Consider the following 6,000-nt stretch of genomic DNA (forward strand, 5'->3'; position numbering starts at 1 on the left):
GAGCGCACTGGCATGTGAACATGTGCCCCCCATACAGGGGTATGAACGTACACTTCAAAACATGCATGCGTCATTTGGGCTCATGTGTTTAAGATCTCAGTAGGCTCTCGCTGCTAATGCTCATCACAGAAAACCCCACTAGGCTCATTAGTCAGACTGATTTGCTGGTATAGTATCCTTCATTTTACAGCAAAAAGCAGGCTACAGTGGATACAAGATGAACCAGAAAGCTGGTCTGCAAAGTTTGAGAATAATTTGCTCTTGTTTTCTCTTCCAAATATGTTTGACTAACCCAAAATTGAGCTTTATCAATCACTGAGACAGCTGATACTATGACTTTGTACATCTCCAGCCCAGTCGCCAGGATATTAGGTCAGCAGTTAACATTTCTGCAACCAGGCGTTGCAGGAAAAAAACAAGTGTTTTTTCAAGTGAAGTCAGACAGTTTGTGACCAAAACAGGCATTTTAAGCCAAACCATGATGTTTCCCTAACGCTTACCGAGTCGTTTTTGTGCCTAAACCTAAGCAGAACATAAGCACAGCATTATGACAAGAGAGAAATAGAGCATTGAACCTAATGATACAGAAAGTCCCAGCAAAAAGAAACATTAGTTTTGAACTTGTCTGTAGTATTGCAGAAACGTTCTGAACCAACATTTGTTCGAGTGATTGAGTTGACACCTCGGGCTGCTCCTTTTGACCTTTCATAATCTAATCACACAAATAAGTAGAGCTGGGAAATGGATAGCAATATAATACAGTTCGCTAACTAGCATCATAAACATTGTTTATTAGCCCAGACTGGACAACCAGACAAAAATTGCCATTTCTCTTCAGGTGAAGAGCTGAGTGGGGGCTCAGATAAAGTACAGACAGTTAAATTGAAAAAGTTGAATCATGATGAACTCCAACAGAAATGGCAAACAGCTTTGTGATTCACCAAAGCAACAGCTGCTCTCCCTCTCATTACCCTCATACCTGAACGACAGAATTAGTCAATAAGAAGTGACTCACAAAAAGACATATATCAGCCTTTAATTAAATGTTCTCCATTGTTCAGTTGCACATACATATAGTTTTACAATCACGTATAGCGTATAGATCTATGGTTTTGCTACAACCCATTTGAATTATCGAATTAGTTCAATTTAGGTGCAGCTAAAATTTCTGTGGAAAATGTAGACCTGCATGAGCTGTAGCAATGTTCAGACCTGAACCTGTTGGGCTTGATTACTTTTGAAGCAATTGAGATACCAAGGACAAGCCACTTTCTCAACTCTGATGATGTATTATGGAGACTATCTCCTCTCTCAGTTAGAGGTTTCGTGTAAACCTTAGTCTGTCCTTTCCTGAACCATTCAGCAGCTGCTTTCTCCTGTTTTACAGGAGTTCACATCATACGCTTATCTGACTTTCACATCGGGAGGTATACGGGATGGTGATTGCGTTATTGCAAGCCACAAGGCTGCCAAGCGGGCGACCGCAGTTTGACTCTCTGGAGAGATTTCCAGCTGTTTCTGTTGCAACCAAAGCAGGTAGGCTCATTTAAGCCAAACCATTATTTCCTAACCCTAACCAATCGATTTTTGTGCCTTAACCTAACCAGATCATACATAAAAATAGAAAATTGAACTTAAATGTAAAGTAACAACATGAAGAAACGTTAAGTTATGTTACAGTATCTGTGGTTTTGCAGAAACGTACCTAGCTGACATTCATTCTGGCCATTGGTTGTTTATCAGACAATTTTAATTGCAGGTTACTTTACAGATGTATTTAAAATAGTTATAATAACACAACAATCAAAAATTAAATAAATTATGATGTAATATTACAGATAAAGAAAAAACATAATTGATCCCTGAGGAGACATTCCTAGTCTACCCAGCAGATTAACTATATGAAGTAGTTAAACCACCATCCATAAGTTATTTTATTTTTCAAACATGTAGTTTGTATTTTCTGCAGCTAGGAGTCTCTCAATCAAAATACTGAATACAAAAGATGTATTTTGGTGATGTCATAGAGCAGCATGGGATCATGGGGCAGAAATTGTGTTCACAGACAAGGTATGGTTTTGTGTTATGTTTAGTAACGTCCACCTGCTTCCTTCCCCGTCCTCTGACGTTTCATCTGATATTTCCCAGTTATAGCAACACATGACCAAATAACACGTATTACCTCCAATAAAATTATGTATTTCTTTGGGTTTAAACATTGTTGGAAACATTTGGTATAATCGAAGTACACCACTTATTAAAATACAGAACAACGGTCTAGATACATAGTGTATCTTTATAGTATATTTTGATGCTAACACTTACTCACGTGCTTTTAATTAAATAAAAATGTAAATGTATAACTTTTACTTGAGTACAAGAGCTGAGTATCCCAACTGGACTACTCACTACTCACACTGAAGATCTGCATCTCAAATCCATTCACCAGTGAACCAAACGCCAACACACTATGCTCGTGTATTCTGAATTTAACACGCTAAACTCCACTGAGATCTGTCCTAAAAGACGAAATTACTACTGTTTGAACAGTAATTCATGTCCAGAGTCTGCTGCTACAATCTGAATATGAGATCTGAACAGTGTGACGTGAACATTTCATCAAATACCTCTCTGACACAGTTAACAGATGGTGTTCATACTACTGCACAACCTGTTTTCCCTATCCAAGATCAGATACCCACATTTCCATTACTTAATTGAAACAGAAAATGTTCCGTCAATATCAGGCAAATATTTTAGTTCGAAGATGATTTAGGAATAAAATAATAATACGGCTGTTTTTTTTAGCTTTGTCGATCAAACACCAGGGTTTTACTTGTTGTCAACTGGCCCATTTGTGGTCACTACCATGACCAATTTCTACAGTGATTAATCTTAAATTACTGTGACCCAGATTTGTGCAGAAGAAAATGGTAACTGTTAACTTCATGATTAACCCCCGTGGCTTTTTTTTCCCCAAAGTGAAGCATCATGCAGTTTTGTTGTGTGGTGCAAAGTGCTCTTTCCCAGCGTGCCGGATGACTCAACATTTTGGCATTAATGACAATGCTTCTTTTGATTCAGGGGACCAGCAAATATTACTGGTAAAATAGCACCTGCTGCTCAATTAATAACGGTTTGATTTGCATTCAGTTGGCATTTCTACTCTGAAAGGTATTGTGTGAGCTTCTGGTGCATAATTACAAAAGTTGACAAATCAGGTTTTGTGTTAAATTTGTAAATTCAACAAAAACAGTCACTGATCAGAGCTGCATAATTTAGTGCAGAGAAACAGAAGCAAACACTGTTCATACATATTTCAACGCGATCACTTGGTGGGATAGGAGCTGAAACACAGCCAGCGCTATGCTGTGGGTAGGACAATGAAACCAGTATATGTTTAGGTCATGTCAGTTGCCTAGACTTCTTAATGCTACAGCTACTGTTCAAGATACTGTCAAACTTTGACAGATTCCAAGTCACCTCTTTCTTACATTACCCACTCCACACCTGTTGTACTGGAAAAGTGACGTGTCAGTGGTGTGGCTCTGGGTTAGCAGTTTTGTTGACTCTATGGAGAGCTGAACCCACCGGTTTGGGTTGCTTTATTATGGATCCCAACTCACTTCCCTCTGTTTCTCATGCGGTTCTGATCAGAGCTACTGTGTGAGTTGACAGTTTGAGTCAGAACAAAACCAACCAAGCCAACCAATCAGAGGCAGAGTAGGGCGAGTCTTGTGAGAACTGGGCCATGATCCATAATAATGCATTTGGGTTAGATTACCATACTAGACTAGCTGTTCTACACAGTTTCCAGCCCTTGTGCTAATCTTACAGGCTGCTCATGGTAGCTTCATATTTACTGTACAGACATGAGAGCGGTATCAATCACTTAAATCAAACTATAGTTTTAAGACTTCAGTAGATTATTATTTGAGGACCTCTCATGCTTGACTTTACCTCTCTGAACTTGTATCTTGGTGACCAGAGATGGGTTTAATGCATTACAAAGTAACGTATTATAAAAATATTTTATGACATTAAATTTGTCTGTAATGCACCAACCACCTTACAGTTAGTAATCAAGCAATTATTATGTTGTTTCTTGTTTCTCTCACAAATTGTTCACATCGCTAAAGTTTTAGGGGTAACTCCACCGATCTTATACATTAATGTGCGTTTACAGGTTGTGGGGAGTACTACTGCATATGTGGCAAAAGTAGCATCAAGCCTTTTGTGGCTCCAGAGGAAGCTGCATGTAATCTGATAAATTGCCTCCTGTGATGTCACTCAGTGGCTAAGTTGAATTGTGATTGATTTGAGCAGATTACATGTGCCTTACTCTCGAGCCAAAAAGTGCTTTATGCTACTTTTTTCCCATATGCAGTAGTACTCCCCAAGTGCTGTTATCACACTATAATGTGTAAAATTGGTGCACTTACCCTTTAAAGTATGGTGGCTGAGAGACGAGAAGAGGAGAGAAGCCCTGCAGAGGACACTGCTGACTACCAGTTGTCGCAATTTCTTCCACAATGTGCAAGGTGCAACGCTCCCATCCCAGCAACAGTGAATGACATATTTGGTTTGGATGAAGATGATGGAGTTACCTTCAACTCTCACACTGAAGTCACTGAACATTTGAATAAACGAGGCTAACCTTTCCCTAAAATAAAGACTATATCCAGGAAATTCAACACAGCAACACAGTCTAGAGTGACCGATGAGAGGTTCTTCAGTCTTGTCTTCAGTAAGAAATACATCAAATCAACTAGTCTACTATAAAGCCATGGTTTGGTGAGCGAGCAACTCATTTAAATGTGTTTTCATTCCCTTTAAGTCTTTCATCATCTCATGACATTAGTAAGGTCAGTCTCTTATATTATTTTGTTTAATGATATAACATTTTGAGGAAATTAATATTTGTTCTAGGTAGTGTGTGAAGGCCAACGTCCCTATATTGTTAAACTATATTAATATAGTTTTATTTTGAGGCAGTAGACTCCTGCTTATGCAAGTCCTTGATTCTCCAAGGCCTGCAACTGAGTCTTGTTCTCTCCACGACTGTGAGGTGATTTTGCGGTTGGTTTTCACCAACTGCTGTTGGCACTGTGGCATTAAAGAGCATGAAAGAAACATCTTGTGTTTAAGCATTATATCTTGCATTATCAAGAAGATTATCAATGCACTTAGGCAGTGTTGCAGAGTAAAACAACAACAAAAGCAACAAATTACTTTCTACAGGAAGTAAATAAGTAAAGCACAGCAGCACTTGTTTCAAAAGCCAGAAAAATGTGTAACACCTTACTTTTTGGAGTAACTAGCCCAACACATTTGTTGGCACAGTTTTTTCTCAATGATGTCGTTGGGGCAGAATCTCCTCAGATGCCTTCTCCAGCAATCCCAATCTCAAACAACAAAACAAAGACCAGCTGCTCATCATTCAGCTGAAAAAATAAAGTAAATCATATAATATTAAAAAGAGCAGAGAAAGAAACAGCAAACAAAGCCAAAAGAAGTGCAGATATGAAATATAAAAGCTGCATATGCTCTCAGTGGGTTCAGATAGTCACAGCTCTATTCATGCAAACAAAATCCAATGGCCAAAAAAGGAGAGGGAGAGAGAGGCTTCAGAGGGCTCATTTGTCATCTTTTCTCGAATACTGATGACTCCAGCAATGATTTATCACTCTTACAGAGGCAGAGTTAAAGTGAACTTATGGTAGCAATGTCTGAACTCTAATGATGTCAAACTCTTCATCTCTCCCTTTGTGAATAAAGTTTACATCATGTTCGAACAGGCAGTCAGTTGGGGACATGCAAGGCGAAAGAGTAGAAAGAAGAACAGAGGGGGGAAGAGGAAGGTGATTAAATGGCTGCAGTTTCAAAGAGCCTGCTTTTTTTCCCTTCTCTTTTTCATGCAGAGATGCCATTCTGTTTATCTGGCAAAGCACAGAGTGTACAACAGGATTATGGCCAATAGCTAATGAGCTATTTAGTGCT

Source organism: Pagrus pagrus (assembly GCF_965226575.1).
Source record: "Pagrus pagrus genome assembly, chromosome: 10".
Taxonomy (NCBI): Eukaryota; Metazoa; Chordata; class Actinopteri; order Spariformes; family Sparidae; genus Pagrus; species Pagrus pagrus.